The sequence below is a fragment of the Erinaceus europaeus genome, chromosome 10 (genome assembly GCF_950295315.1).
Source record: "Erinaceus europaeus chromosome 10, mEriEur2.1, whole genome shotgun sequence".
Taxonomy (NCBI): Eukaryota; Metazoa; Chordata; class Mammalia; order Eulipotyphla; family Erinaceidae; genus Erinaceus; species Erinaceus europaeus.
This window is the reverse complement of record NC_080171.1, coordinates 74547867-74569738: the sequence shown is the minus strand read 5'-3', so window position 1 is coordinate 74569738 and position 21872 is coordinate 74547867.

The following is a 21872-nucleotide window of genomic DNA, read 5'->3' as shown; positions in this document are numbered from 1 at the left end:
CTGTAATTTTCATATTTGTTCTTCAACTTCTCCATTGCCTGAGCAACCCATGTCCTGTAATAAACTCCCTCTTTCATGTGTATCTGAAGTGGGTTTGCTCTTCTGGTTAGACCCATAACAAAGAAATGGCAGGAAATGACATGCTAAGGAGGGCACCCTTACTGGGAAAGAACCAAATTCTCCTTGGAAGTCAACAACAGTTGTTGCCAATGCAGTGTTCTGCCATGGATCTCAGGGCAGGCTAGAATGGCTAGAATGGCCACCTTTGACGATTGCGTGCAAGTTGTTTTAACCAGGGTTATTGCTGGGGCTTGGTGGCTGCACTGAGTTCACCACTTTCAGCTACCATATTTTCCTTTTTTTTTTTTTTAATTTGGTAGGACAAAGAAATTGAGAAGGGAGAGGGGGAGGGAGAGAGACACCTGCAGAGCTTATGAGCTGCACAGCTCATGAAGCCTCCTCCCTGCAGGGGGAACAAGGGCTCCAGTCCGGTCCTCAGGCATGTGATCTGTGCATCCAAATAGGTACACCAGTGCCTGTTCCAACCCCTCTCCTTTAAATCTCTATATGATGTGTCTCTTCACATGTAAAACAAAGATCATAATACCTCCTTGCAGGGTTGTTTTGAGCATCAGACAAGCTTAAAAGGGTAGGCTTTTTTAAGTCCTTGGCAGATAATGAAGATGACAAGCTGTTATTTGCTTTGGGACACTGGACTGAAACAGAAAGACTGCTCACGTGCACTCTCTCTCTCTCTTTAAACACCAAGTCATCCTCTTATGAGGACAATGGGTCTTGGCTGCTATATGCTAAGGACCATACTGATTTGGAAGCCTGAGTAAGCAAGTACTGATTGACAGGGAAGCTGTAAGGAGAAGTCATTTTCCAGGGGCAAGCAGTGGTTGCCATGGTTTCTGTCTTGCAGCAACACCGAGGTCAATTCCCTGAAAGCAGCTCACCACTGATATGAGCAGGTAGATTCGTTGTTCCTGATCATTTCCTTTGCTGCAGGGCAGATCAATCCAGGGCTGCATCCTCACTCAACCTCGCACCCAGGACAGGCATCTGCAGCAGGGAAAATCTAAATAAGTAGAAAATAGAAATCACAGCTGTCCAGGTCAAGCTAGTTGACTATTAAGCACACAGGCAAGTGCAGATGACTCTCCAGGGAAGCAGAAAAGAGAAGTGGCACTTGGAGAAAGGAAATTTAAATTGTTATCGGATTGTCACAGAGAGATAGGACACTCTGAGGCTTTACTGTAGGAAGCAGTGTTTATTGTGCAGGCAGACCTAGCTGGACTGTTTGTCTACAAAAGACTGGGCCCTAGGTACAATGTCGCTTGCCCTTTTATACAGTTATCAATCTTCCCATAGTAACTCATAGTAGTAATCTTCACAGGTGACTTTTTCTTTTGTGTGTACAGGGAGTAAAACTTGTTTGGGTTATCAGCAGATACTTGGGCAGAAGGAGCAGATTCTTTTTTATTATGTTTTTATTTATAAAATGGAAATATTGACAAGACTATAGGATAAGAGGGGTACATTTCCACACAATGCCCACTCCCAGAGTTCCATATCCCATCCCCTCCCTTGATAGCTTCCCTATACTTTATCCCTCTGGAAGAATGGACCCAGGATCATTGTGGGGTGCAGAAGGTAGAAGGTTTGGCTTCTGGAATTGCTTCTCTGCTGAACATGGGCATTGGCAAGTCCAATCCATACTCCCAGCCTGTCTCTCTCCCTAGTGGGACAGGGATCTGGGGAGACAGGGCTAGAAGGAGAAGATTCTAAAGCCACCAACCAAGGTCACTTGGCACTTGGTTTACAGCAGTGGAAAACCCTATTTATGTTGGGAGGAGGGAAAAGATGGCTGCCAAGCTGCATTTTTGTTTAACAAAGAAGTTAAAGTGGGAGTAGATAGCTTAATGGTTATGCAAAGAGTCTCTTATGCCTGAGGCTCAGAAGTCCCAAGTTCAGCCCCCCCCCACCACCACCACCATAAACCAGAGCAGTGCTCTGGTAAAAGGAAAAAAAAAAAAAATTAACCCTTGTTTGCCTCAAAACAAACCCGAGGAATATAAAGCATTTGATTATAAGACTTGGGTCTGCTTTGATCAAAATCACTGAGTACCTGGATGGTGCACCTGCTTTGCTGTGAATGTCACCCAAGTTCAAGCCTGGCCCCCACTGCTGAAGAAGGCTTTGGTGCTGTGGAGTCTCTCTCTCTCTCTGTGGAGCTCTCTATCTCTATCTCTCTCTCTCTCTCGTGCTGTGGAGTATCTCTCTCTCTCCCCAAAAATCACAAAGCAATGAAGCCCAGGTAACAATAGAAAAAAAAAAAAAAAAAAGATTAGGGCACCAAAGTAAAAACCCAGTGGTGAGGGGTAGACATGCAGCTTCCTGGGCCAGTGGGGGGTGGGAGTGGGCGGGAGGGATGGGTCACAGTCCTTTGGTGGTGGGAATGGTGTTTATGTAAACTCCTAGCAAAATGTAGACATATAAATCAGTAGTTAATTAATATGAGAGGGGGAAAATCAATTGTATGTCTCAAAGTTTCTCAAAACACAAACTGAATCCTTTTAATATATAGGCTGTATATTTGATATGCGGACTCTCTCAAAAGCCTAGACCAAGTAGATTAGAAGCATCCAATAGCACAGATATATACAAGATACTGGATACTGTACAGCAAACCATAACAAAAGGACTTTTCAAAGTTAACCCAATTAACAAATAATGTGATGATAACATTAACTATCGATTGTCTTTTTGAACCCTAAGACAGCAGGAACCTCACATCTCCACTATAGAGCCCCTACTTCCCCTAGTCCTGGAACCCTTGGATAGGGCCCACTTTCCCATAAGCATCTCCCAATCCAAACCAAATAATATTGCATCCGCCGATCACAACCTAACCAACGCAACGATGGCCACCTCAACACGCTTCACCTCAGACTGTGTCCAGAGACTTCACGTGTGGAATGACAACCCTTCAGCTTCATTACTCGGGTGAGACCTTTCCTTTTATAGTACACTCTAATTTCATCTCAGGTAGTTCACTTTCTAACAAAGTCCCATAACCTAGATATACACCAGTTTCTATGAGAGAGAGCTTATATGCACACGTATCCATAAACTACTGCAAAATATATACCTGAAAGCAGAAGTACACTAGAGTTTGCAGTGAGTACCTCCCTAACACTTCCTCTCCACTAGTCCAAGCTTGGGATCCATGATTGCTCAACAAATTGTTTGGCTTCGTATGTTAACTCTCTTTTCAATCACCAGGTTCCAGATGCTACCAGGATGCTGGCCAGGCTTCCCTGGATTGAAGACCCCACCAATGTGTCCTGGAGCTCAGCTTCCCCAGAGACACACCCTACTAGGGAAAGAGAGAGGCAGATTGGGAGTATGGACCGACCAGTCAACGCCCATGTTTAGCGGGGAAGCAATTACAGAAGCCAGACTTTCTACCTTCTGCAATCCTCAACGACCCTGGGTCCATGCTCCCAGAGGGCTAGAGAATGGGAAAGCTATCATGGGAGGGGGTGGGTTATGGAGATTGGGTGGTGGGAATTGTGTGGAGTTGTACCCCTCTTACCTTATGTTTTTGTTCATTAATCCTTTCTTAAATAAAAAGTTAAAAAAAAAAATTGAGAAAAAAAAATGGAAACTTAAGTTCTGCCCCTTAAGAGTCCTTCCTTCCTTCCTTCCTTCCTTCCTTCCTTCCTTCCTTCCTTCCTTCCTTTCTTTTTTCTTTCTTTTTTCCCTCCTTAGCAAGTTCCACAACATGAGGGAAATTGCGATAATAAAGCTTGGTGAAAGCTGACAGCACAGCTCACCAGCCACCTCCACTCCTCACCCACCTGCCTCCAGGCGTCCACTGTTTCATCATCAGATCAATGTTCTGTCCTCAGAAATTCAACTCCTCTGCCAGCCCCACCGCCTTTATCGATGAAACACTTTCCTTTATGGAGTAGCTCAAGTCGCTTCAGGAAACTTCATCCACAAGGCAGGGGATGACTTTCTGAAGCCTGTTCTCCAGGAAAGCTGCCCCCATGTGAGAGCTTGGCATTCCAGGGAGTCCCTTTGTAGGGCTCTGTACTTGGCTATGTTTATTGGAGGTGGGGGGGTGGGAGTGGAAGTGTCATTTTATAGACTCTCTAAATGATGCATCTCTCTCCACTGTGAAAGAACTCTGCCTAATTGAGTAAAGCAAACAAAAATCTTTTCCAATTATCAGCAACTTAGAAAGTGCCACTCTACATTGGCCACTCATTCAAATCCAAATGCCTTTGAAGCCAAAGAGAATAGCATAATGGCTTATGCAATAGACTTTCATGCTTGAATCTCTTAGGTCCCAGGTTCAGTCCCTAGCATGAGCATAAGCCAGAACTGAACAGTGCCCTAGTGTTAAAAAAAAAAAAATGAAAATGCTTTCAATAAACTAGTTAAATTAAACAGATATTGTTAATAAATTTGCATATAACTCCTCTTATCTACTTACATAGCTATATTAGATCTCTCTTTCTCTCTCTCTCTCTCTCTCTCTCTCTCTCTCTCCCTTCCTCTCTCCCCTCCTCCCTCCCTCCCTCTTTCCTCTTTTTACCAGAGCACTGCAGAAGTCTGGCTTATGGTGGTGCCAGGGATTGAACTTGGGATGTCAGAATCTCAAATTGAAGGCTTTTTTTTTTTGGCATAACTATTATACTGCCTGCCCAGTCTCAATTGTTTTTTATTAAGAGGCAATAGGGGAAGGGAGATAGATAGCATAATAGTTATGCAAAGAGTCTTTCATGCCAGAGGCTCCGGAGTCTCAGGTTCAATCCCCCCATACCGAAAAAAAAGTGACTGGGATGTGTGTTTTTTCCTCCATGACCGTGAATTCTTTGTAGTTGTTCCTATCAAGAGCTAGAATTTGCCCTTCTTCTTGAATTGGAGCTGTTCTGCAAGGAAACTCTGTCATTAAAAAGAAAAAAAGAAAAAACAGCAGAAAAGGTACTGTGAGGTTTCCTTGCCTTGACTTCCAGAGACCTATAACTTCTGCTTTTGAATATTGTCTCCACATGAACAAGTTCACACTGACTGATCTGCTGCGGAAGCCACAGAGTAGGGACTGGCAGGGATGCATTGGATTGACCTTCTCATGGTGCATCCCCGTGAGTACCCATTCATTGGGGAAACTGACGATCCTTCCTAGCCTACTGAATCCACATGGATCTCCTCTGTAGTGAATGTTTTGTTCATATCCTCTGCCCATTTTTGGATGGGGTCATTTGCTTTTTTGGTGCTAAGTTTGCTGAGCTCTTTATATATTTTGGTGATTAGTTTCTTGTCTGATGTATGGCATGTGAAGATCTTCTCCCATTCTGTGAGGGGTCTCTTTCTTTGTTTAATAGTTTCTTTGGATGTGCAGAAGCTTTTCAATTTGATGTAGTCCCATTGGTTTGTTTCTGCCTTAGTCTTCCTTGCAATTGGGTTTGATTCATCAAAGATGTCCTTGAGGTGTATGTGGGAAAGTGTTTTACCAATGTTTTCCTCTAAGTATTTGATAGTTTCTGGTCTGACATCCAGGTCTTTGATCCATTTGGAGTTGATTTTTGTTTCTGGTGAGATAAAGTGGTTCAATTTCATTCTTCTGCATGTTATAACCCAGTTTTCCCAGCACCATTTATTGAAGAGAGCCTCCTTTTTCCATTTAATCCTTTGGGCCCCCTTATTAAAGATTAGATGTCCATAGGTGTGGGGATTTATTTCTTGGCTTTCAATTCTGTTCCACTGGTCTGTGTGCCTATTTTTGTTCCAGTACTAGGCTGTTTTGATGATGATGGCTTTATAATATAGTTTAAGGTCTGGGAGTGTGATGCCTCCATTTCTGTTTCTTTTCCTCAAGATGGTTTTGGCAATTCTAGGTGTTTTCAGGTTCCAGATAAATGATTGTAGTGTTTGTTCTATTCTCTTAAAGAAGCTTGGTGGAACTTTGATGGGTATTGCATTAAATTTGTATATGGCTCTGGGGAGAATATTCATTTTGATGATATTTATTCTTCCAATCCATGAGCATGGGATATCTTTCCATTTCTTGGTATCAGTTTCTATTTCCTTGAGTAGCGACTCATAGTTTTCAGTATGCAAGTCTTTCACTTCTTTGGTCAACTTTATTCCTAGGTATTTGATTGATTTTGCTGAAACAGTAAAGGGGAGTGATTTCTGGATGTCTTCTTCTTCAGATTGAGTGTTTGCATAAAGAAATGCCACTGATTTTTGTACATTGATTTTGTAGCCTGATACCTTGCTATATTGCCTAATAACTTCCAGTAGTTTTCTGCTGGATTCTTTAGGTTTTTCTATGTATAATGTCATATCATCTGCAAATAGTGAGAGCTTGATTTCTTCCCTTCCAATCTGTATTCCTTTGATTTCTTTCTCTTGCCTGATTGCTATGACAAGAACTTCCAATACTATGCTGAAGAGTAACGGTGACAGTGGACAGCCCTGTCTAGTCCCCGATCTGAGGGCGAATGCTTTCAGCTTCTGAATGCTTTCAACATCATACATTGAGTATGATGTTGGCTGTAGGTTTGCTATATATAGACTGCACTTGAGGAATTTCCCATCTATTGCCATTTTTTGTAGAGTTTTGAGCATGAATGGGTGTTGGATTTTGTCAAAGGCTTTCTCTGCATCTATTGAGATAATCATGTGATTTTTGGCTTTTCTTTTATTGATGTGGTGAATGACATTGATTGACTTACTGGTGTTGAACCAGCCTTGCATTCCTGGGATGAATCCCATTTGGTCGTGATGAACAATATTTTTGATATGTTGCTGTATCCGGTTGGCCAAGATCTTGTTTAATATTTTGGCATCTATGTTCATCAGAGATACTGGTCTGTAGTTTTCCTTTTTTGTTCTGTCCCTATCAGCTTTTGGTATCAGGGTGATGTTGGCTTCACAGAAGGTGGAAGGAAGTATTCCTGTTTCTTCAATCTTATGGAAAACCTTAAGAAGTATGTGTACTAACTGTTTCCTGAAAGTTTTGTAGAATTCGTTTGTGAAGCCATCTGGTCCAGGACTTTTGTTGTTCGGGAGGTTCTTAATAACGGTTTCAATTTCTTTGTCTGTGATTGTTGCATTTAGATTTTGTAGTTGTTCTTGGTTCAGTTTTGGAAGTGCATATGCTTCTAAGAATTGTTCCATTCGACTTCCGGAGGCGGAGCTACGAGCAGCAGACCGCTTTCTCTCCTCTCCTCTCCTCTCCCGGATCAACTAGGAATACCAAAGGAGACCACCCAGACCGAAACAAGACAGGACTAGAATGACCACAGAAACCCAGTAAATCACCCGTGATTACAAACACGCGTGGCTGGTGACAGAGAGGAGAGAGGGGCCTAAGGAGAGATTAAGTGACTGCTAACAGTTCAACAGTTTATCAGTGGAGACACCACCTCCAGTCTGCTCTACAACAAGGGGACAGCTGAAGGGAGGAAAGGACTCCCCAGAGACTCACTAAGTGCAACTCTGAGTCTCCATTGCTACTACCCTCAGAATCTGGAGCAGCAACAGGGAGGGACACCAGGGGACAGAGATCTAACCAGGAAACTCAGGAGAAGACCTATATCTCGGTGGCATAGCTGAGGGGCTGTGAAAGTCTCTTTGCATAACCACTGGATTATCTCTGCCACACCCTGCTTTATCTCTTGGTCAGGAGTCAGTGATTAAGCTAAGAAGCCTAATGATAGTTTAAAAGCCCTCAGGCTCCCATAGCCTACAGTGAAGAAAAAAAAGAGGCTTTTACACCACTGAACTCCAATTTAGGGATTGAAAAAACTGTTAACATATATAAAATGGTTAAAACAACAAAAAAAAATATTGGAGACTCGAACCAGGACAAGAGTCCAGCTAAAAGTCCTCCAGAGGGTGAAGCACAAAACAATGAGTTCAAGATCCAAACATTAGCTAAGGAAATAATAATAGGAGTGAGTAAAGAATTTGAAAAAATTGTAATCAGAAATGCAGGAACAACAAATGAGAAAATGGAAGAAAATTCTAATTATCTCATGGTTATTAGAGAGCTGAAAGCTGAAATTGCTGAGCTAAGAAGGCAACTAGCTGAACAAGCTAAAACAGTATCAGAGCAGGGCAACAAAATAGATGAACTCCAGAAAGCAGTAGAGGGCAGGGAGAATAGAATCTATGAGGCTGAAAACAGAATTAGCAAGATTGAGGATGAATTAGAGACAACTAAAAAAGAAGTAAGAGATCTCAAAAAGAGATTGAGAGATGCTGAAAACAACAACAGAGTCCTATGGGATGACTTCAAAAGAAACAATATACACATTATTGGCTTACCAAAGGAAGAAAGAGAAGGGGAGGAAGAAAGCATTCTCCAGGCCATAATAGCTGAAAATTTCTCTAGTCTAGACAACACCAAAGACATAAAGATTCAAGAAGCCCAGAGGGTCCCAAACAGAATTAACCCAGACCTAAAGACACCAAGACATGTCATACTTAGATTGGAAAGGAATAAGGATAAAGAAAGGATCTTCAAGGCTGCAAGAGAAAAACAAAGAGTCACCTACAAAGGAAAACCCATAAGATTAGCAGCATACTTCTCCATACAAACACTACAGGCCAGAAGAGAATGGCAAGATATCTATCGAGTGCTCAATGAGAAAGGCTTTCAGCCAAGAATACTATATCCTGCTAGACTGTCATTCAGACTAGATGGAAGCATCAAAACCTTCTCAGACAAGCAACAGTTGAAGGAAGCAACCATCACCAAGCCTGCCTTGAAAGAAGTTCTGAAAGGTCTCCTATAAACAACCAGACCACCACAAATAGGACATATATCAAAACACTCTAAAACTCTACAAGAATGGCGTTAAAATATCTTCAATCTTTGATATCAATAAATGTCAATGGCCTGGATTCACCTATTAAAAGACACAGAGTAGAAAGATGGATCAGAAAACACAACCCAAAAATATGTTGTCTACAGGAAACTCACCTAACTCAACAAGACAAACACAGACTTAAAGTGAAAGGATGGAAAACAATCATACAAGCCAATGGCCCACAAAAAAGGGCAGGAACAGCTATTCTCATATCTGACATGATAGACTTTAAAATAGATAAGATTTAAAAAGATAGGAATGGACACTACTTAATGCTCAGAGGATCAGTCAATCAAGAGGACTTAACAATTATTAATATCTATGCACCCAATGAGAAGCCAACTAAATACATCAAACATCTACTGAAAGAGCTACAGCAATATATTAACAGTAACACAATCATAGTAGGGGACTTCAACACCCCACTATCTCAACGTGACAGATCATCCAGGAAGAAAATAAATAAAGACATAAGGGAGCTAAATGAAGAGATAGATAAACTAGAACTATTGGACATTTTCAGAGTCATTCATCCCAAGAAACTGGAATACACATTTTACTCAAATCCACATGGATAATTCTCAAGGATAGACCATATGTTAGGCCACAAAGACAGCATCAGCCAATTCAAGAGCACTGAAATCATCCCAAGCATCTTCTCAGACCACAGTGGAATTAAACTAACACTTAACAATCAACAAAAGATTAGTAACAGTGCCAAAATGTGGAAGCTCAACAGTATACTTCTTAACAACTTCTGGGTCAAAGAGGAAATCAAGGAAGAAATCAAAATGTTTCGAGAGTTCAATGAAAATGAAGACACAAGCTATCAAAATATTTGGGACACAGCTAAAGCAGTCCTAAGAGGGAAGTTCATAGCTATACAAGCACACATTAGGAAACAAGAAAAGGCACAAATAAACAGCCTGATTGCACATCTTAAAGACCTAGAAGAAGAACAACAAAGGAATCCTAAAGCAACCAGAAGGACAGAAATCACTAAAGTTAGGGCAGAAATAAATAACATTGAGAATAGGAAAACCATACAAAAGATCAATGAAAGTAAATGTTGGTTCTTCGAAAGAGTAAACAAAATCGACAAACCTTTAGCCACACTCACAAAACAAAAAAGGGAGAAGACCCAAATAAATCGGATAGTAAATGAAAGAGGAGATATCACAACAGACACTGCAGAAATTCAACATATCATGCGAGGCTTCTATGAACAACTATATGCCACCAAGCTAGAGAACCTGGAAGAAATGAATGATTTCCTAGATACATACCAACTTCCAAAACTAAGTAAAGAGGAAGTGGATAACATGAACAGGCCCATCACAGCTAATGAAATGGAAACAGTTATCAAAAATCTTCCCAAAAATAAAAGTCCTGGACCAGATGGTTTCACAAATGAATTCTATAAAACTTTCAAAGAAGAACTAATACCTCTACTTTTAAAAGTCTTCCAGAAGATTGAAGACACTGGAATACTCCCTGCCAGCTTCTATGAAGCCAACATCACCCTGATACCAAAATCAGACAGGGACACAACCAAAAAAGAAAACTACAGACCAATATCTCTGATGAACATAGATGCGAAAATATTGAACAAAATTCTGGCCAACCGGATACAGCAGTATATCAAAAAGATTGTTCATCATGACCAAGTGGGGTTTATCTCAGGCATGCAAGGTTGGTTTAATATACGTAAATCAATCAATGTGATCCACCACATCAACAAAAGCAAGACCAAAAACCACATGGTCATATCAATAGATGCAGAGAAAGCCTTTGACAAAATACAACATCCCTTTATGATCAAAACACTACAAAAAATGGGAATAGATGGAAAATTCCTGAAGATAGTGGAGTCTATATATAGCAAACCTACAGCCAACATCATACTCAATGGTGAAAAACTGGAAGCATTTCCACTCAGATCAGGTACTAGACAGGGCTGCCCACTATCACCATTACTATTCAACATAGTGTTGGAAGTTCTTGCCATAGCAATCAGGCAGGAGCAAGGAATTAAAGGGATACAGATTGGAAGAGAAGAAGTCAAACTCTCATTATTTGCAGATGACATGATAGTATACATGGAAAAACCTAGGGAATCCAGCAAGAAGCTTTTGGAAATCATCAGGCAATACAGTAAGGTGTCAGGCTATAAAATTAACATTCAAAAGTCAGTGGCATTCCTCTGTGCAAACACTAAGTTAGAAGAAATTGAAATCCAGAAATCAGTTCCTTTTTCTATAGCAACAAAAACAATAAAATATCTAGGAGTAAACCTAACCAAAGAAGTGAAAGACTTGTATACTGAAAATTATGAGTCACTACTCAAAGAAATTGAAAAAGACACAAAGAAGTGGAAAGATATTCCATGTTCATGGGTTGGAAGAATTAACATCATCAAAATGAATATATTACCCAAAGCCATCTACAAATTTAATGCTATCCCCATCAACATCCCAAGCACATTTTTAGGAGAATAGAAAAAATGCTACAAATGTTTATCTGGAACCAGAAAAGACATAGAATTGCCAAAACAATCTTGAGAAAAAAGAACAGAACTGGAGGTATCACACTCCCAGATCTCAAACTGTATTATAGGGCCATTGTCATCAAAACTGCTTGGTACTGGACCATGAACAGACACACTGACCAGTGGAATAGAATTGAGAGCCCAGAAATGAGGCCCCACATGTATGGACATCTAATCTTTGACAAAGGGGCCCAGACTATTACATAGGGAAAGCAGAGTCTCTTCAACAAATGGTGTTGGAAACAATGGGTTGAAACATGCAGAAGAATGAAACTGAATCACTGTATTTCACCAAATACAAAAATAAATTCCTAGTGGATCAAGGACTTGGATGATAGACCACAAACTATCAGATACTTAGAGGAAAATATTGGCAGAACTTTTTTCCGCATAAATTTTAAAGACATTTTCAATGAAACGAATCCAATTACAAGGAAGACTAAGGCAAGTATAAGCCGATGGGACTACATCAAATTAAAAAGCTTCTTCACAGCAAAAGAAACCACTACCCAAACCAAGAGACCCCTCACAGAATGGGAGAAGATCTTTACATGCCATACATCAGATAAGAGTTTAATAACCAATATATATAAAGAGCTTGTCAGACTCAACAACAAGACAACAAATAACCCCATCCAAAAATGAGGAGAGGACTTGGACAGAATATTCACCACAGAAGAGATCCAAAAGGCCAAGAAACACATGAAAAAATGCTCCAAGTCTCTGATTGTCAGAGAAATGCAAATAAAGACAACAATGAGATATCACTTCATTCCTGTGAGAATGTCATACATCAGAAAAGGTAACAGCAGCAAATGCTGGAGAGGGTGTGGGGTCAAAGGAACCCTCCTGCACTGCTGGTGGGAATGTCAATTGGTCCAATCTCTGTGGAGAACTCTCAGAAGACTAAAAATGGACTTACCCTATGACCCTGCAATTCCCCTCCTGGGGATATATCCTAAGGAACCCAACACATCTATCCAAAAAGATCTGTGTACACATATATTCTTGTGGCACAATTTGTAGTAGCCAAAACCTGGAAGCAACCCAGGTGTCCAACAACAGATGAGTGGCTGAGCAAGTTGTGGTCTATATACACAATGGAATACTACTCAGCTGTAAAAAATGGTGACTTCACCGTTTTCAGCCGATCTTGGATGGATCTTGAAAAAATCATGTTGAGTGAAGTAAGTCAGAAACAGAAGGATGAATATGGGATGATCTCACTCTCAGGCCGAAGTTGAAAAACAAGACCAGAAAAGAAAACACAAGTCAAACCTGAAATGGAATTGGCGTATTACACCAAAGTAAAAGACTCTGAGGTGGGTGGGTAGGTGGGGAGAATACAGGTCCATGAAAAATGATGAATGAAATAGTGGGGGTTGTATTGTTAAATGGGAATCTGGGGAATGTTATGCATGTTCAAACTATTGTATTTACTGTTGAATGTAAAGCATTAATTCCCCAATAAAGAAATAAATTATTTAAAAAAAAGAAACCTGTAATTTCTGACATATTTCAATAATAATTCCCTTTGTTTGGTTTTCTATTTAACTCATGTCCACCTGCTAATAAACAAGTTCTGAGCACAAAAAAAAATTTAATTAATTTTTAATTAATTTATTTTAATATTATTTTCTGGGGGCCTATTTTTAGTACACCAGTCTGATTGCACATGTTACAGTGTGCAAGGAGCCTGGTTCAAGCTCCTAGTTCCCACCTATAGGGTGGCATGGGGATGCTTTAGGAGTGATGAAGAAGTGTTGCAGGTGTCTCTTTCTTCTCCGGCTCTTCTTTCCCTCTCAAATCTTTCTGTTCATACACAGAATAAATAAAATGTGTTTTGTAAAATAAAATTTCTAGGTGGTGCATGAAAAAAAAAAAAAAAGAATTGTTCCATTTCTTCCAGATTCTCTAGCTTGGTGGCGTATAGGTCTTTATAGAAGTGTCTCAGGATTCTCTGGATTTCTGTGGTGTCAGTTTTGATATCTCCTCCATCGTTTACAATTCTATTAATTTGAGTCATCTCTCTTTTTTGTTTGGTGAGTCTGGCTAGGGGTTTGTAAATTTTGTTTAATCTTTCAAAGAACCAACATTTGGCTTCATTGATCTTTTGTATGGTTCTTTTATTTTCGATGTTGTTTGTTTCTCCTCTAACTTTAGTGATTTCTGTCCTTCTGGTTGCTTTAGGGTTCCTTTGTTCCTCTTCCTCTAAGTCCTTGAGGTGTACAGTAAGGTCGTTCATTTGAGCTTTTTCTTGGTGTTTAATATGTGATTGTATAAGTTTCCCTCTCAGTACTGCTTTAGCTGTGTCCCAAATATTTTGATAGGTTGTGTCTTCATTTTCATTTGTTTCCAGGAACATTTGAATTTCCTGCTTGAGTGAATCTCTGACCCAGTGGTTCTTAAGTAGTATGTTCTTTAGTTTCCAAATTCTGTGACTTTTAATAATTTTCTGTTTGTTGTTAAATGTTAGCTTTACTCCACTGTGGTCTGAGAAGATACTTGGGATGATGTCGATGCTCTTGAATTTATTGATGCTGTCTTTGAGGTCTAACATGTGGTCTATCCTTGAGTATGTGTTATGTGGATTTGAAAAGAAGGTGTATAACAGTTTTTTGGGGTGAAGGACTCTGAAAATGTCCAAGAGGTCTAGTCTGTCAATCTCTTCATTCAATTCTCTTGTATCTTTGCTGGTTCTCTGCTTTGTTGATCTAAGTGTGAGAGTGGGGTATTGAAGTCTCCCACTATTATTGTATTACTATTGATGTATTTTTGAAATTCTTTCAGTACATGCTTGACATATTTAGATGGTCCCTCATTGGGTGCATAGATGTTAATAATTGTTAAGTCTTCTTGGCTGATTGATCCTCTAATCATTATGTAATGTCCTTGCCTATCTTTTATTACTTTATTTAATTCAAAATCTATTGTTTCTGAGATGAGAATGGCTGTTAATGCCCTTTTTTGTGGTCCGTTAGCCTGTATGACAGTTTTCCATCCTTTCACTTTAAGTCTGTGTTTATCTTGTTGTGACAGATGGGATTCTTGCAAGCAGCATATGGTTGGGTTATGTTTTCTGATCCATCCCCCCCACTCTGTACCTTTTGATGGGTGAGTTTAAGCCATTGACATTTATTGATGTTATGGATTTAATGTATTGTAGTGCCATTGTTATAAGAACGCGTTTGGCAGAGGACAGCCCCTCAACATTAAGTTGGAGGACTCGAAGAGCAGGACCAACAGCTTGAAAGCTGTCAGGAGCTGCTTGTTGCTGTCTTTGAAAGTGACTGGGATCCATGTGGATTCAGTCGGCTAGGGAGGATCGTCAGTTTCCCCAATGAATGGGTACTCACGAGATGCACCACGGGAAGGTCGATCCAATCCACTGCAGAATACTGTGCCCCAGTATGGTTCTGTAGCCCCCATGTCCACTTGGTCGATTCCAAATTATATTCCTCCACGAGGATAATTTCTGGAACCATCCATTCCACCCCGGTTCCATGGCTGCCAGTTCTTAGCAACATCGCACCGCCAGATATTTGTCGGGATGCGGCATTATCTAAGTTCATTTCCCACATCTGCGCTCTACCGGACCTGCAAATATACGTGGATATCTTCGCCCACCCTGTCCAATGCTTGACGTCTCGTCACCCAATCTGGTCCCCTACGCCTACACTGAACTTCTCTGTTCCAGACTCTTGGAAACAGAGTTGGCAGTCATCTGAGGTAAAGAACAAACACCTCATCACAGACCCCTGCAAGCGTCAACCCGGCTTTGACCTAGCACGTTATGATTGGGCCCTCCTCAATTGGTGTCGAACAGGCCATGGCAGGTGCGCCGCTATGTTCCACCGCTGGGGAGCCAGAGACGACCCAAACTGCCCCTGCGGCTCCAGAGAGACTATGACCCACATAGTCAATGACTGCCACCTCTCCAGATTCAAAGGAGGTCTCGAAACTTTACATCAGGCTCAACCTGATTCTGTTGACTGGCTATGGAAGAAGGGCAAACGCTAGAAGAAAAAAGTGCCATTGTTCAAAATAAATTTTGTTTGCTCTGATATATTGCAAGTATTATAGTGATGTTCTTGTTTATAAGAGGTCTTTTAGAACCTCTTTCAGGGCTGGTTTGGTGATGGTTGCTTCCTTTAACTGTTGTTTGTCTATGAAGGTTTTGATCCCTCCATCTAGTTTGAATGAAAGCCTAGCAGGATATATTATCCTTGGTTGAAACCCTTTTTCATTCAGGGCTCGATAGATATCTTGCCATTCTCTTCTGGCTTTTAGAGTTTGAGTGGAGACGTATGCTGATAGTCTTATGGATTTTCCCCTGTATGTGACTTTTTGTTTCTCTCTTGCAGCCTTTAGGATCCTTTCTTTATCCTTACTCCTTTTTATTGTGACTATGATGTATCTTGGTGTCCTCAGGTCTGGGCTGATTCTGTTTGGAACTCTCTGGGCCTCTTGAATCTTTATGTCTTTTCTGTTAGTCAGGTCTGGAAGTTTTCTTCTATTATTTCCTCTAGAATGTTTGCTTCCCCTTCCTCTTTCTTCCTCTGGCAGGCCAATTATATGAATGTTACTTCTTTTGAGATCACCCCATATGTCTCTGTTGTTGTTTTCAGTGTCTCTCAATCTCTTTTTGAGCTCTTTCACCTCTTTCTTAGTTTTCTCTAACTCATCCTCTGTCTGACTAATTCTGTTTTCTGCTTCTGTTAGTCTGCTTTCCCTTCCCTCAGCTTCTTTCTTCATTATAGCTATTTCAGCTTTCAGTTCTCTAATTGCCTCAAGATAGTATTTTCCTTGGGGGTCTCAACTGTTGTTTCCCTAATACTGCCATTCTTTTCCTCCACTGTTGTTTTCATTTCTGTGATTAATAAGTTTATTATTGCTTGCATACTTTTCTTATCTATGGTTACTTCTGGTTGATTTGTAGTTTCTTCTGGGCTCTTGTCTTCTTTCATTGGAATAGCAGTTATATTTGTTTTTGATCTACCCATTTTTTTATTTATGTGTTTCTTTTTTATGCTCTGTTGTTCCTCAGTTGTTGTGTCTTGAGTACAAGCAACACTGTACTAAATATCTTTATGACAATTGCACTCACCAACCTCAGGAATTACAATAGCAACTGAAGCAGTTTAATCACAACCAGTTAGCCAAACAATGTCTCCAGTCCATGAAAAAATAGTAACCAAATCCCAGGGAAGAAGAAAGAGAAAAGAAGGGATAGCAAGAATAGACAGTTATGCAAATCTACTATCCACTGTATATTCTAGGGGTAACAAGAGGGGAAAGGGAAGTAGAGCAGAGATACACACATAGAGAGTCCACTATGAGTCAGATTTCTTCCCCAAAATAATTCACAAATTCAGAAAGGCAAAGAAGGAAGGAAGGAAGTGTATGACAAGATTAAAAAAAAAAAAAAGAAACAAGAGAGAGAAAAGATAAGAAAAAGAGCTGTAATTAAAGAGCAGTGAAAGGAAAGTTTTTTTGATTACTTTATTTTTAATTTAATTGTTTTTTTTTTTTATTATCTAGGAGGAGGAGGAAGGGGAGAGTCTGTAGAGGAGGTAGGAGTAACGAGACAAGTTCTTCCCACAATAGATAAGATGCCCACTACCCTAGCAATGAAAGATACCCTAAGAGTTAATTCTGATCAACCTAAAGGGGGGGGGGGAAGATATATGCCTTTATATAATATTAATAATAAAATAGAGCAGGGTAAAAAAAAAACCTGTCCCAGATTACCTCAATCCTCATGAGCAGTGGCAGCTGATTATTAAGAAAGAAAAACAAACAAAAAACCTCAGGACTAGACAAGGATAGCTGAAATATACAGTTATGCAAATATACTATCCACTGTATATTCTAGGGGTTGCTAAAGGAGGAAGGGAAGTTGAGCAGAGATACTCGCAGTGAGAGTTCACTCTGAGTCAGAATTCTTTCCCAAAATAATTCCCAAACGTGTATCAGTGAATTCAGTGAAAGCACACTGTTTGGTGGTGTGGGGGATAGGGCCTGTGGCTTTGGAAGCTGTAGGATTAAGGAAGAAAGGATGACAAGAATGAGAAAAAGAGGAAAAAGAAAGAGAGAAAAAAGAAAAAGATAAGAAAAAGAACAGTCATAAAAGAGCAGTGGAAGGAAAGAGTTCATTTAAAAAATTTTAAAAATTATTTAATTAGCTATGCGGGGGGGGGGGGGGGTTGGCTACTTAGAAAGAAAAAAGGCCAGAGGTTTCAGAAGGGACTAGACTTAGAATGAATGATACTCCCTGGTGGGAAAGGAATCTTGTTAAAGAAAGAAGCTCAGCAGGGGAACTTGCTAGGAGCTGGTCCACAGGGACTGGTTATGGGTGGGGGAGGTGCGCTTTGGAGATAATAATTTAAAAGAAAAAATTTTTTCTCTTTTTTTCTACTCTATTTTTTAACCCAAATTAAGTTATAGTCACCTCCTTGGTGTCACCGCTAGGAGCACTTATTGACTGGCCTACTAAAGGCAGAAAATCCTACCGTTTCCAGAGGATGTGGTCAGAGCTCAAGCCACTAGCAGCTTCTCAGTCCGCCATCTTCCAGGAACTCCTCTGGTGTTTTTCTCATCTGGCAAAAATATTCAGGTCCTGCTAGATCAGGATCTCTACCCTTAAGTCCTATTCTAATTTTCACTACCCTAGTAAAATCTCATCTCTAAATGCAATCACATTAGAAGGTAAGGCTCCAACGATAAGAATTTGAACATGAGTGGTCCAGGAGGTGCTATAGTGGATAAACCATTGGACTAATCAATGAGGTCCTGAGTTCAATCCCTGGCAGTGCATATACTACAGTGATGTCTGGTTCTATCTTTCTCATGAATAAAAAAATTCTTTAAAAAAGAAAAATTTGAACATGACAGAAATTAGTCTATAATAGCATTTCTTTTAGTACCATTGATTTTTTTTTTTCTCTTATTTTCTTTGCTGTTGGGCTTGGAAAACATTCTGTGCTTTAAAAAGTTTGAGACATTCGATCAGTTCTTCCCCTCTCATATAACTTAGTGATTTATGACTACAAATTAGTAGGAGTGTACATAAACACCATTCCCACCACCAAAAGTCTGTATGTCCCATCCCTTCCCCCTCCTACTTCCCTACCGCCCCTCCCCTGCCCCATGAAGCTGAACATCCACCCTCACCCTCCACCCAGGGTTTCTACTTGGTGCCCTACTACAAATTTAGTCAGATCGTGCTTTGAGTTTCCTTTTCTGTTCTTCTTTCTCCACTTTATGAGTGGGATCATCCCAAACTCGTCTTTATTTTTCTGACTTAGCTCACTTATAAATCCTTCTAGCTCCATCCAAGATGGGTCAGAGAAGGTGGGTTCATTGTGCACTCTCTTGGAGCCCATGTTTCCTTGTTTGTTGGCTCAGAATCCCCATTACACACACACACACACACACACACACACACACACACACACACACACACACACCATTTCAGGAGGCAATTTTCTTTGGGGCAGACTCAGATGTTGGAGGTCCAGGAGATGGGAGGGGTGAGGCAAAAGAGGTGAGGGGTTGGGTGGGTGGATGTGAAAGTGGGCCTAGTGCCTGCTAGACAGATGACAGTGTAGAGGCTTCTGGAAGCCTGGTTCTGCTTGCCTGACCACTGGCTGCTGAGCCAGGAGAAGCACCATCTCCAGGAGCTGTAGCAGGAGGCAGTGAGGGAATAAATGACTCAATTAATAAATGACCCTCTTCTCGAGACACCCCCCAGAAGTTTAGTGTTGATGAAAGCTTCATGAGAGGTGAAGCAATACTGCACATGCTTTCTGTCTCCCCCTCCCCTCTCAATTTCTCTGTCCTATCAAATAATTTCTTTTTAAATTTTAATGGAGCCATTTTCAAACCTGCCTGGTCAGATGTTCACTGGGTATTTCATCTGCCCCAAAGAAAATTGCCTCCTGAAATGGTGTGTGTGTGTGTGTGTGTGTGTGTGTGTGTGTGTGTGTGTGTGTGTGTGTGTGTAATGGGGATTCTGAGCCAACAAACAAAGAAACATGGGCTCCAAGAGAGTGCACACTGCCAGACATACACAAAGGCAGGTTGAGGGTGAGCCTGAGAAGTTGGGCAGGGCCAAGTGGGGCCTGGGTGGTGACACACCCAGTTGAGCTGTCAAGCACCTTGGTTCAAGCTCCTGCTCCCACCTGTAGGGGTGGGGGAGGAGCTTCACAAGTGGTTAGGTTTAGGATTTAGTAGCTGCTAGGAGCAGTGAATTTGTCCTGCAGACACCAGAAGGGTAAATGATAGAGAAAGTAGACTGGAGAAGTCTCTAACCCCATTCCACCAGGACCTGGAGCATTTGTCACCAAGAACCTTGTTTTTATACCAACAGTGAAAGGGGAGTAAATCTGAGAAACCAGAGGAAACCAGGCACTGTTTCTCTTATCTGAGAGTGAAGAGGGAAAAGGGAAGGACACCCAGAAGTATTAACAGGTGTAGGTCTGTCTTAGAAAGGAAATGAAGGTAGGACCACAGAAAAAAATGGGGGGGTGGGGGTTAGAGAGAGATAGTTATAGAATCCAGTCTGTATCAGTGACCAAGGCAAAACTACTTGCTGTTTCCAGTGGAGGAAATGGGGCACATAACTCTGGTGCTGGGAACAGGTGGGAACAGCATGGAATTATACCCCCAGTATCTTACAATTTTGTAAATCAATATTAAATCACTAATAAAAAATGAATAAAAAGGAGACAGAAGATAAAAAGGGGAAGACACTACAGCATCAAAGCTTCCTACAGGGCTGTACATATGCACCCATGGAATGCAGAACTCTCTTCTGTATTATTTACAGATCTTGTTAATATGTATTCAGTATTAAAGAACCCAATTTTAACAAAAATGGGGATGCACTGAGTGGAGATGAAACTAATCCCTCCACACACACCTTCTTGCATGGGGGTCACATTTCCATTTCAGAGTAAGCCCAGCCATAGATGAGGGTGACCAGGCCAGTCTCCCGCCCGGGTCCACCCCCATTCACCCTACAGTGATGCGCAGCTGCAGGCTCAGCCCCGGAACCCCAACCCTGTGGGGTGAGGGTGAAATCCCGGCCAGGATAATCCGCACCTGCAACGGGGCCACAGGAGGGCGCCCCGCAAAACCCAGACTGGATTGAGACAGCTGGAGCGGCGCTGCGCGGACACTGGACACCCGCTAAATCTATCATGTTTCTGGCTCCCAGAGCTTCCGCCAGCCCCTACCCCAGGCCTCACCAGGGCTGGGAGCCTGGGAGGGGCCGAACATGCAGTTGGAAATCACTGAGGAGAGGAAGCATTCTTCCTGCTTGATGGCGTGAAATCACTTATTGATGGCTCCTATTCAGGCCCCGGGGCTGGCAGATAATCCCCCCCCCCCCCCTTTCTAGGCGGGTCGAACTCATGAATGTTGCACTTGCAAAGCAGACTGACACTTTTGTCTACTGGGGCAGACATCAAGGCCGCCTACCCCAGCACCCCTCCCCCACGCCCCCCATCATCTGCATTCAGGACCAGGCCTCCAGGATGCAGGAAAGGCGCCCCCCACCTCCAGGCGACCCCGGGGTCCCCAGCAACAATCGAGGTAGCTTGTCAGCCAAGTACAGAGGCCCAGCATCCAGGGTGCTCCCTCCCCCACCCCTGAGCAGCCCTAAAGAGAAATGACCTTGCAGAAGGGTGAGGGAGGAAGGGCTTCCTGGGGTGGGGTGGGGTGGGGTGGGGTGTGCATTCATCCTTACACAGGCACAGACACTCAGAGCCAAAGCCCCAACAAAACCCAGCTCTGAGAAAGGAAGCAAACAATCGCCTTGATGAATCTTCAAGGTCCCCCATCCGCACCACCACCCCCACCCCCAAACCAGCAGGTTGTTTGCATCTGAAATGATGAGAGCAGATGGAGAAGGAATTTGTCAATTCTGCAAGGGGTGAAGGACAACCAGATAGGTGTCAGCTCCAGTCCTGTCCAGTCCCCTGTCCCTGTCCTTGTACCCCACCCCCACCCCCATTTCCCCAGGCCCTGGGTTTGAGGAGTGGACTTAGAGCTAGCAGTGGAGCCCAGATAGGGGAGAAACGTCAGGATTTGTGCTAATGAGAGCACTCTGGAGCAGGTGGTAGCTGCAGACCAAAGAGAAGCCCAAGTGTGTGGTGGCTGAGGTGACTGCTGTCTCCCTGTAAGGAAGCCAGGCTTCTTAGCCCTGGGACTTATACTTCGTTTCCATGGAACCAGGATGCTGTCTGAACACTGATCTCTCTAGCACAGGCTTCATTCTGTTTCATGAATGCATTCCTTGCAGGTATAAGCTCTCATGCTCAGTTGGCTTGGTTTGATTTTTTTTTTTTTTCCTCCAGCGTTATTGCTGGGGCTCGGTGCCTGCACTATGAATTCACTGCTCCTGGAGGCCATTTTTGTTGCCC